We start from the raw sequence: 13,033 nt of genomic DNA, 5'->3' as shown, positions 1-13,033 counted from the left end.
CTTCTTCGACGAGAGGTCTATCAATTTGTTGTAGTCTTGCAAAAAAAAAAAATTGCCTGATTCGTATGGTTGTAATTGGAAGATTAACTTCTTTTTCGATCCCGTACAAATCGTTACCTATGAAACAACTCTACAACAATCCATGAAATAAAAAAAAAAAAAAAAAACAAATCCTCCCTCAAAAGAGAGAAGAAAAAACTTTTTTATTGAAGGAGAAAAATCCTCCTAAAGAAGAAGAAAAACCCTTTTTTCGAGGGAGAAACGTTCCTCCTAAAAGAGGAAGAGTTATTATAAACCAAGAATAAACAAAAGCAAAGAGAAATGGCACACAAAAAACAAAGATTAGGGTTTTTCACCGGTAAAAACCGATGGAAGTGCCTATAAAATTCAATAATGGAATTTAGGGTTTTTAGAAAGAAGAAAGGGGAGAGAGGAGAGAGGCTAGGGTTTATTCAAAATTGTTGACTTTGATGATATGGTAATAAACATATAGTAAAAGAGATGATTTTTCTTTCAAAAAAAAAAAAGAAAAAAAAAAGAGATGATTTAGTGTTGAGATTTTAATGAGCTAGTAATTATATGATAATGAACATGTTCATTCTAATATAGTTTGCATAAAAAACTTTTTTTTTTTTTTTTTTTTTTACAATTTTACAATAATATGAAAGTGAAATTGTATATGACAAAAATTGAAGTTTTGGATATCAAAATATACAATACAATTTTACACATAATATTAGGCATAATAAACTTCTCGATCCAAATTCAGGATATTCATGCTCGTGTAAACATTCACTCTATGTTCAAGGTTACACATAATAAACATTTATCCATAAATAGAAACAATCTAATTTTTGTTCATTTATCCATAAATAGAAACAATCTAATAAAAATCAAAATTTTACTCTATGTTCAAATAAGGTAAAATCAAACCCAAATCAAAAAACAAACTCAAGTAAATTAAACAAAAATCAAATTTAAGATCTGAAATTAAACTCAAATAAACAAAAATCAAACGCAAATAAACAAAAATCAAACCTAAGATATGAAATCAAACTGAAATAAACAAACTAAACCAAAAACACAACAAAAATGAAGAAAAAGAAACTCACCCATTTCCGAACCAATCACCACCAATCTCCACTTACACCAATACCCATTCACAGACTAGCACACCACCCCAAACTCCATCGCCACGGAGCCCCGACAAACCACCAAAAATACAACAAAACACACCATAGCCAAAATAACCCCAAAAAACGAAAATAAGACAAATCAAACGAAACTTAACCAAAAATCGAAATAAACTAAAAATATTTTTAAAAAAAAACAAATTAACAAAATTAAAAAAAAAAGGAAAAAAAAAAATCACAACAAATTAAACTAAAAAACGCACAAATATCAACATACCTATCTCAAATTTCATCTTCTATGAGTTTATATGATCAATTTCGACAATAAAAACACCAAATATGGAATTTTTATGGTTGAATTTGACCACTTAAACTACGAACGAAAGTGATGAACGAGAAAAAGGAACCCAAAAATCCATATTGAACGAGATAGAGGGGATCACAGGTGCAAAGAGGAGTGAGAAAGAAGGGGGTGTTGATTGAGAAAAATCATGAGAAGATGAGAACTATGAGAAGAGAGAGGGTTTCCTGTTTAATTTTCTTTTTCTTATTTTATTTCCTTTTTAATTTCCTTTTTTTTTGTCATATTGTAATTTTCTTTTTTTAATTCAATGGAAACTTCAGTACCTTCTGATTTATATGCCAACAAATTTATTTCCCTTTATTTTTGCAAACATTGCTGGTTATATAAGGTCATAAATTGTTTGAGTACCTTATTTGCTTCACTCCAAACTTCAATATACCTCATCTGCAACTAAATGCTAAGTTCAGTACCTTGTATTTGTATTTACTCTAAAAAAAAATCACTTGTAGACATTCAAAATTGACATTCAGCAAGTTTTAAAGTTCACTTCTTTGGCAGTGAAATTGCAAAATCAAACAGTCAACTAATTCAAAGCAGTTTGGTGAAATTACAAAATATCGACTCTATCAAGATCTTCTCAACCACCACAATACTGATTGTTCTGTATTGTATGTAATGATTCACTTTAACCCTTTGAAAACTATAGGCTTCACTTGTAATTATCAATACTGATTATTTATCAGTCCCATTTCTGAATGACACCTTTTTTATTTTTATTTTTATTTTTTCTTATAGTAAGATAGACGAACTAAAGACAATTTTTTACTTGCTTTAATTTAATTTCCATTTATGCCCATGTGACAGCATAAGTTAACCGACTTTATAATTAAGAACGAAGTATGTTTTAGGGTATGAAGGGATGAAGTTCTTTTGAGGAGAATAACTTAAAACTTTAAAGAGAAAATGTGAAATGATTGAAAAAGTTATTTCGTATTTAAAAAGTCTGAACATACACAATACACCCTAAAATATCATAAAGAAATATTGAGAGAGAAAAAAAAAAAAAAAAAAAAGAAAGAGTATTTGAAAAATGGGCAGGTAGGATTAAAGAAATACGGAGTAATTCGTATTACATAGTATGCAGTAAAATCATGGCTAAGATAGTAAAATAGAATGTAGGCACTGGGTAAGAGTCAAAGGTTACAAAATAATTTCTTAACAAGTTGGTCTTATAAGCCTAATACATGATTATAGATTTTTTTTTTCTTTTTGTTGATACAAATGCAAAAATACGATCCTAGTCATATTGAGCCTTTTGTAACTAGTTAAATAAAGTACGCTAGCCAATTATGACGGACCTAGTTCATTTAACTCCTTCACCTAATCTTAACGGAGTGAAGAAGCACATATAACTTAGAAAGAGTACAAGTTCTTTAGGATTTGCTTTAACAAAATAATAAAAAAAAAAAAAAATCAATAAAAAACTAAAAGCCGTGAAGTTAACAGATTAGACAAAAAACTATAATATATAAGTACACAAACTAAATACGTAGAAAACATAACTATAGTAGTAAATAAAAACGACCAGTGCTAACACATATCATTAATTATAATCAATTTTTAAAATCTCAAATATAAGAGCTAATTAGAATCATTATCTTCCTTGTTGTCTTCTCCATCCTCCCCACTATCATCTCCACCTCTAAACTCGTACTTCTCAATCTCTTTTCTTTGCTCACCAAGGGTATTAGGTAAGTTCCTCAAAGTATGCTCAACGTCCACACTTGATGTACCACTAGCAGAAACTCCTAACATATTCTTCACCTAATTCCAATAGTTTGCGGCCCCCGGTAGATTTGAATGCAACCTCCACACTCGAGGCAGCAGTGGCAATCTTGCTACCTTTGTCTATAGCCTCCAATTTATACTTATCATTATACTTTTCAATTGATATCTCGTCAATGTCATCCGGATTCATTTGACACTCCAACGTTCCTCTACGTACCGAAGGAGTTAGGTTGAAATTCACCTTCATAGTTTTCAAGAACTTTGCCATCTATTTAATTATCTGTGTCAAATAATATACACATAAAATGTGGAAAATATGTGTAATAACAAATTACATGAAATCATTACGAATAAATAAATTACATGTAATAAATCATGTTAATTTCTAGTTCACTTAATTTTGGCTTTTATGGTCCTAATTTTTAGGACGATAATAAGATACGCAAATAATGCTAATATTTTTAATACTTTAAAGTCATTTTCATGTGAATTGTATTAACAAAATTATGCGCTAATTTGATTAACCCAAAACGTTCGAAACTTATCATTAGAATCGACACTTCCATATCTTCAATATTAAATGTTCCATTGCATATGAAGAAGTTAAATTGAACTCAACCTTCGTGTGTAGTTTTCAGTTGTTTCAAGAATTTGACTAGATCATCTTATCTTTTACTTATTAAATCACATAAACATAAGAAAAAGGACAATTTCACTTTTGCTACCACCAAAACACATGCACCTCACTTTTACTACCCCTTAAATTTTTTTATTTTTTATTATTTTACTACCACCTAAAATCACAATTTTAATTTTCACTACCACTTAACGGAATCCGTTAGGAGTCTGTTAAGTTTATTTTAAAAAAAAAACAAAAAAAAAAACCAAAAAATCAGAAAAACCCAGCTAACTTCCCCTCCTCCACCGTCCCACCCTAACCTCCACCACCACAGTCGAGTCCGCTGCCTCTCCCTCGCCGACCGCCGTTCTTCCCACGCTAGATCGCCACTTTCCCTCGCCGTTTTCCCCCTTCCCGGAAATCCCCTCCAACCCCCCTTGCGCAACCACTACAAAAAAAACCCCTTTCCAACTCCCAAAAAACCCCAAAACTCCTCCTCCACCTCGAAACCCTAGCGCCTAGGGTTTTCGATGGTGGGGGGGAGTTTTTGGGGGTTTTCAGGAATGAGGGAGGTGGTTTTAAGGGTTTTTGAGTTGTTTGGGGGTTTTCGAGAGTTGGGGAGGTGGTTTAAAGGGAGTTTTGAGTGGTAGTGGTGGCTGGAGCAGGTTGACGGTTGTGGTCGCTGGCAGTAAAGGAGATTTTGTGGCTGGTGGCCGAAAAGGATAGGGGAAGGGGGGGGGGGACGATTCTCGTGGGGGAATGGGGAGGGAGGTGGTTTCCGGTTCGAGGTGGGTTCGGGGCAGTAAGAAGGGGAAAAAGGAGGGGGGTGGACTGTGTTGGTGGGGCAGTAGGGTAGGGTCGTCGGCGCCGGTCACCGGCAGGGGGGAGGGGTGAGGCTGGCTGACGGAAGGGGTGGTGGGCTGCGTAGGTGGAGGAAAGGGAGGGGGGAGGGTGGCTGGGTTTTTTTTTTTATTTTTTTTTAACATTTTAAATTTTTTTTATATTTTTTTATCTATAATAAACTTGACGGATTTCGTTAACTGGTAGTGAAAGTTAAAACTGTGATTTTAGGTGGTAGTAAAATAATTTTTTTTTTTAAGGGCTAGCAAAAGTGAGGTGCATGTGTTTTGGTGGTAGCAAAAGTGGAATTGTCCTAAGAAAAAATTGGTTTTAATAATCCCAACTTTAGCCATTTGCTTTTAATATCCAACTTTGGATTATTATTGAATAATCCTAACTTTAAGGGGTATTCGCTTTTATTGGTCATAAGTAACTGGTAACCTGTTAAATAGGTTTTTATTTTTTTATTTTTTTTTTACTTTAATTGACACGTGTAAGCATGTAAATGGTCCAAAAATAAAATAGAAAAAAATAACAAAAGGGAAAACTGAAAAAAAAAAAAAAAAAAAAAAAAAAACAATAGGCCACCACCTCCTTCCCTCCCTACCTACAGTTAACCCACCCTCTCCACCCCCACCCCGACCAGAAACTGCACGAAATCAACCTCTCCCCACCTCCACCCTCCTGAAACCCCTTATCCCTAACCCACCATGCAAATCGACCAAATTCCCACCCCTACCCCAACCCACTGAAAACCACCCCTCCCCCCTTTTTCCCCCACCACCAAAACCACCATTCCCAGCCATAAAACAACCCTTTTGGAGGGTTTTGGAGCTGGGAAAGGGAAGAAGATGGGTTTCGGGGCTGGGGATGGGGAGGGGTTTGGGTTTTAGGGCTAGGGAAGGGGAGATGGTGGGGTATGCTTTGGTGGGCTAGGAGAGGAGGTGTGTTTTGGGTGGTTGGATGAGCAGGGGCGTGGTTTTAGGGGGGTTAAGGGGTGCCGGAGAAGGTGGGGGCTGGGGTTAGGGGTGCCGGAGAAGGGGGGTTGTCGCTTGGTGGTTGCGGTAGGGGTTGGGGATTGGGGTTTTTTTTGTTTTTTTAATAAAAATTTCTTTTTATTATTTATTTGATTATTTTTTAATTTTTATTAATTTTTTTGGACTAATCGAGTGATGACACGTGTCTAACAACTTGTTATAACAGGTTGTGTGACCGGTTGGGACCAATGAAAGCGAATACCCCTAAAGTTGGGATTATTCAATAATAATCCAAAGTTGGAATTAAAAGCGAATGAGCTAAAGTTGCTTGGGATTATTAAAACAAATTGATCCTAAACATAAACAAAGTATTTCGATGAAAATTATAATTCTATGATAATTACATCATTTTACGTAAATATCATATAACTAATATGTAAAGCTAAACTTTTAGCCAGGTCACGAGACAGCGACACTTGGCGTGTTAACTTTTCGTTAAGTGTCGCGCCACATGTGCAACAATAGGATATTAGTATGACACAAAAAATTTATTAAATTTTTTAGAATAAAAAGTTTTGATTGTTTTTATTAGGATAAGAAGTTGGATATATTTAGATAGATTTTGTAGGTTAAAAAAACTAGTTTAGAGTTTGTTTTTTTTTTAAAAAAAAATAAAATTTGGATTGCTATATGCCTATATAACTTCATGTACTCAAATTGTTTTAAGAAAATACAGTATTATTTTTATACACGGCAAAATTTTATGGTTACACCATCCTATATAATTTTATTTATTTTAATCCACATAATATAAGAAAATTTTATTTATTTTAGTCTAACTAATAATATAAGAATTCTATTCATACGAGGAAACTAATAATATATAAAGCCATACGAAATATTAAAATAAAGAAAACAAAAGTTTGATTAGGCTCTTTCCTTGAGTAGACCAAAGGGAAAATTTTAGTTAATATAAAACAGGCCTATAGTGTGTATGTAAATTGTAGAAATTGCCCAATTTCGAGATTAATCGAAGGGATTGGAAGACATTATTTTTTATTTTGATGTCACCAAACATTAGAGCAATAAAAAAAATTTATCGTAGAAAGTGATGATGCTCAAGAGATTAGAGATGTAGGCTTTTGATAGCTACTAAAATGAAGCATATTCCTATGATAAAATAGCCTAATTGTAACCATTGGCCATTTGCCTTTAACAAAAAATTTCAGGTGTAGGTTATCAATTAAGCTATAATTTCCAAATATAATTTTCTTAAAATGTCATCCTATGTTGGGGGCTAAATTAAATATGCTACTCCCTTCGTATTTTAGTACTTGCTCTAATTCTCCATGCGTGAAGTTTTAGGAAAAATAGTAGAAAATAATAAAATATAAAGGAAGTGGGGTTGGTGAAAGAATAAAGTAAGATAGTTAGGAGGAGAGAAAATATGAAAATATTAAAGTATGATAGTTCGGGTTTACTAGGAGAGAAAAATTTATAAAAGATTGTGAAAGGTTTCCCAAAAAAGAAATGGAGTAAGTAATAAAATACGGCCGTAAAAAGAAAGTAGAGTAAGTAATAAAATACAGAGGGAGTATAAATTTATTGGAGTGCTTGACTACGAGAGATTTGGGACAAAAGGTTGTTTCATGCAAAGAGAGTTTATAAATTAAAAATTAAATGTTGTTTTTTTTTTTTTTTTTTTTTTTTTTTTTTTTTGCAAATCTAGGTATAATTTGTGAGTTAAGGGCACCTACATACGTTGCAATGGTACTAATAATTACGATTTATTTTAATTTAATTTAATACTTTATGTACAAAATAAATTATACTCATTCCATTTCGTAATAATCTCAATAGTTTGACTTTGCCCTATTCATAAGTTTACAAATTCATTAACTTTTCACAAAGTGTCACCCATTACAATTAAGAACTTCCAATATTTCATATGTATAAAATAAATTATAACTTTCAATTATCACAACTTATCAATGTTTTATTTTAAAATAAATTATATGGCATATAGATAAAAAAAAAAAGTTTATCTTAAAATTCATCAAACAACCCGGCCGGGCATCGCACGGACACAAATATAAAGCTAAATTTTTAGCCTGGCTACGAAACAGCGACACTTGTCATTCTAATTTTTTGCTAAGTGTCGCGCCACATAGATGACAATTAATTATTAATATGACACGTGAGATTTATTTGAATATATTTTTTTTATTTTTTTTGTAGAATACGATAAAAAAAGTTGGATAGATTCGATAAAAAAAGTTATTTTATTGTTTTATTTTCATTAAAATTTGGATGATTTAGTAGGATAAAAAAGTTATTTTAGAGTTTTATTTTTAATAAAACTTTTGGTTTAGAACTTTATTTTCAATAAAATATCAACATTTCTATACAAATGACAAATGTAGAGAAGTACAAAAGGAAAAAAAATAAAAAAAACAAAGAGACAGCGATGACATTCCAACTTTTTGCCAAGTGTCGCGCCACGTAGGCGACAATTAATTATTAATATGACACATAGGATTTATTTGAATATATTTTGGTAGAGTAAGATATATAAAAAAGTTGTATAGATTCAGTAGGATTAAAAATTTATTTTAGAGTTTTATTTTCAATAAAATTTGGATAGATTTAGTAGAATAAAAAAATTATTCTAGAGATTTGTTTTCAATTAAACTTTTGGTTTAGAATTTTAATTTCAATAAAATACCAATATTTCTATACAAATGAATGATCCAGAGAGGTACAAAAGGAAAAAATAAAAATCAAATTAAGAGACCTGTTATTATATGTAATCATTTTCTTAAGTCTTAACATGCAACCAGTCTTTCCCTAAATGTTCAAAGAAAATGAAAAGAGATCACAACTTTAAAAAACCGTTCTTTTTGGTTGTACATTATTACTTTTAATTTTTTTAGATTGTTCAAGTGATTATCAGTCCATAAAACACCCATAAACGAACAAGTATAATTGTCAAGTGATTATTAATGCATGAGTAGAAAATTTAAATAACATACAAGTATATATTTTAGATTATAAGTTTATTTTAAAATTCAATAAATAATCCCGGCATCGCACGGGCACAAAACTAGTTTAACAAAATATTTTAAATATACTTTTTGAATGATAATTTATACCAAGTACCTTAATAGGTCAAAGTTGGGGATTTGTTAAACATCGCCCACAAATTTCTACATAAAGCCCACAATTATTTTTACTTTGACACTTTTGCCCATTTTCTAATTTTTACCGAAAACGTAGTTCTCTCTCTCGAAAAATGTGGAGCTGGACTGGATCGCCGAGGGACGCCGGAGAGCCGTCATCATCGCCGGAAAGCGAGGTACCTTGTAGTTTGAAGATACGGAATGCTGTTCGGCGTCTGGCCGGAACGCCGCCACCATGGCGGCGGCGCCTGGCCGGATGCCGCCACATTTCGTAATTTTTTTTAAAAAAAAATTTATTTAAAGTTTTTGGTTTTTTTTTGTTGTTTTTTAACTTTGATAAATTTGAAATTAAAATATTTGTTAATGATTTCAAAAAAACATAAAAATATGTTTTAATTTGAAATTATGTTTTAAATATGTGTTAATAAAATTATGTTTTAATTTTGTATGTGTATATTAAATATGTGTTAATAATTTCAATAGAAAAATAAAATTATGTTTTAATTTTGTATTTGTATGAATACTTTTATACATAAATATGTGTTAATTTTGTATGAGGATGAATACTTTTCTACATAATTATTTTTTAATTTTGTGTTAATTATGTGTAAATTTAGAAATTAAATTTATTATGCGTTAAATATAGAAATGAAATTTACAAATAAAAAATTTAGAAATTACTTATGTGTTAATTTTGTGTTAAATGTATTAATTTAATCTTTATATAATTCTATGTATTTAAAATTATTTAATTGTTGTAGGATTTTGGTGGAGACGGTGTTAATTACAGTGAGATTTTTGTACATGATGGTCCCTTCGAAGATGCTCAACAAGCGATTGATTGGGCAAAGCAGGTTGCAATTAGATTTGGTTTTTGTTTAGTAGTAACATCTCATAAATCTCAGCGGGAAGGTAGAATGGATCACATTTTGAGATGCGACCATTATCGCAAAAGGGAGGAACGAAAGTTCAGTACAACGATTCGGTTTGATACAAATCGGAAAGGTTGTGGGTGTGAGTTCAAAGTAAAGGTTCGGCAACACCAAAGTTGTGACGATTGGGAAGTGAAGGGTTACTCTAAATGGGGGTATCACAACCATGAGATGATAATATATGAAGTGGGTCATCGACAGTTAAGCGGCCTAAGTCCTGCTACAAAACTAGTTGTCAAAGAAATGATTGATGCTCAAATGAAGCGTGCTAAAATATTAGCATCTGTGTTAGAGAAATTTCCTGAAGACCAGCCAAACCGAAGACATATCTACAACGTCAGACAGAAAGTGAGGTTTGAACGGTCAGAGGGAAGGAACCCTATTCAGCAGCTTCTACACCAGGCACAAGCACGTGGTTACCTGTTCTGGTTTAATTCTGATGAAGAGACATCGGAGGTGACTCATTTATTACTTGTGCATCCTGATTATGCTGATATGATCAAGTATTGGCCATCTGTGATTTTGATCGATTCAACATACAAGACAAACAAGTACAAGTTCCCACTGGTTGAGATGATTGGGATGGCTCCAACGAACCAGAACTTTCAGATTGGTTATGCAGTCATCAAGGATGAGACGACTGCTAGTTATTATTGGGTGTTGGAGAAGTTAAGAAACTACATCGGCCCTAATGTTCAGCCATTAGCCATCGTCAGTGATTGTGAGGGAAGTCTCTTTGCCCCTATAGCGGAGCTGTTTCCAAAATTGAAGCATTTACTATGCACATGGCACATCAACAACTGTGTGAAAGTCAAAGCCTACAACCTTTTCAACAAGAATTTAGATTAAGCAAAGAGATTGGTAAATGGTAAGTGGCGGAAGATCCTGCAAGCTACCACAGAGGCAGAGTACGATCGAGCCTGGGATAACTTTAGGGATGCGTACCAATGTTGTCCGGCAGTGGTAAACTATGTAATGCAGCAGTGGATACCTTACAGGGAAAATTTTGTCAAATATTGGACAAACCAAGTTATTCATTTTGGAAACACTACAACATGTAGAGTTGAGAGCGCTCATAGAGCTTTGAAGGACTGGACTGATTCTTCCACCTCTACTCTGGATATACTGTTCGAGAGTATAAACAAGGATATTGATACTCAGAAGAACGACATCAAGAACTCTCTTGAGGACTCTAGATGGCGACATGGTATGATGTATTGCCATTTCATATTTAAGATTCTCCATGGTCGTGTGTCACACTACTGCTTGAGGTTGATTCTGAGCGAGCATAATAGGATGAAGGATTTAGGTGATGAAGTGGCTATTCATGGATTACCTTGTGCATGCACCATTCAAAACGTAATTACCCCAGATAGGGCGTCGTTACATGTTGATCAGGTTCATCCATTCTGGCGGACGCTCATTATTGGAGATCATGCTGCTCCACAGACGGTAGACCGTGAGCAGGAGAAGTTGGAGCATTTTCGTTCGATGTTTGACCAAGTGTCCTCCAGTCACCCTTCAATCATTCGTGATGCTACCCATGTACTTCATGACATGTTTAACACGTCTTGCTTGGATCATGAGGAACCTGAAGGGGTCGAGCAACCTAGAGGTCGACAACGGCGGAACAAGAGTGCATTTGAGTACATTCGTGGTCGTGGTCGTGGCCGTGGTCGTTCATCGTCATCCAGTCGTAGCCAATCTTCTTCGTCGGTGAACATGCCCGGAACCGGTATAGTACTTTACTTTAATTTACTTTTTAAAATGTTTGTGGAGATTACTGCTGACTTGTTAATTGTGTTTATTGATATGTTTAACAAGAAGAGTTGATATTGATCAGTTTCCATATAAGGACAGGATTCCTAACATCATCATGGAATACTTGGACGGGTGGAATGATGTGGTTGCAGATGGTAACTGCGGATTCCGGGTCGTGGCTGATGTGTTTTAGGGCGGTGAAGACAACTACGCTTTAGTGCGTTAGTTGATGTATAAATAAATTGCCTCAAACCGAGGTTTATCGTCATGTGTACGGCTAAGACTTGGAAAGTTCTCTGCGGCATATCCGATGGGGAGGAGGAGCTTGGGGTCAAAATCATTGGTTCGACGCACAACTTGATCTCTTTGCCGTTGCAAACATCTACAAGTGGGTAGTCATGCATTTCGGGCTTGGTTTGCATAGTCGAGCTTATTATCCATGTACCACGGTTCTCCCTTGGTCTTCGCATGAGACCGTCACTAGACCGGTATGAGAGTTAGCTATTGCATTTCTAAGGTCGTCATACAGACATTTCATCCGATTGCACTTGTCATCCGATTTTCCAGTGTCACCGATCATACCTCAGTAGTATACCGTTCGCACACCAAGCGTAGAGGGTTGGGATGTGCTGTATCATGACCAGATCCATCAATTGAACAACCTAGCTGCCTTTTAGTATTTCATGCGTATACCTTTTCTATGTAACCTTGTATTTGTGATGCTATTTTTATACAGACATTTATTTTTTGTATTCTAATTTTGACTAAATTTATATCTTGCATGCATACTAATTAGTATTTGCGCGATACAAACTACAAAGATAATGTCAAATTTTAAAAACTTAAAATGATAATGTCAAATGTTACAAAATTAAACGATAATGTCAGATCTTACAATCTACTATGATAATGTACAAAATGTTTTATACATAAACTACCAACAGATCAGTAATCCCTCTAACGCCCACTGCCACTGCGCAAGGGCCCGCTCCAAATCATCGATAGCAGCTCTACCTGATGCAGTCGTCATGTTGTCCCTCTCCTGAGAGAGTCTTGTCCCACCTGCATCATCTTTCCCATCCACTACACACAACAAAAAAACATGAAATTCAATAACGGTATATAATACTAAAAAAAACACAACAATAAATGTTTTATGAGACATACCGCATCCACGGCAGTGGGCGGTGGCACATCATGATCATCGGCGTCGTCGTCATGGTCGAGGTCTCTGATCAACCTCGGGTGCGAATACTGGTTGTACCATTCCATGTAGTGCTGGTCACACATGGCCCGTCACCCTAGTTGGCGGCCTCTGCAGCTCCACAGTCCATAGGCGGGCAACCATCGAAAACTGCTCCCACGTGGCAATCATGCTTTCCGGCCATTGGACGACGTACTCCTTCGACGACGCAGATCAGACCGCCTTACTAGGCCATGCTGGTGGAGGAGGGACAACTTGCCCAATAGGAACCGGGTTGCGGTGTGGTCGAAATGTAG

The sequence above is a fragment of the Chenopodium quinoa genome, unplaced genomic scaffold (genome assembly GCF_001683475.1).
Source record: "Chenopodium quinoa cultivar QQ74 unplaced genomic scaffold, ASM168347v1, whole genome shotgun sequence".
In the NCBI taxonomy this organism is placed as follows: Eukaryota; Viridiplantae; Streptophyta; class Magnoliopsida; order Caryophyllales; family Amaranthaceae; genus Chenopodium; species Chenopodium quinoa.
This window is presented reverse-complemented; position numbering follows the sequence as displayed.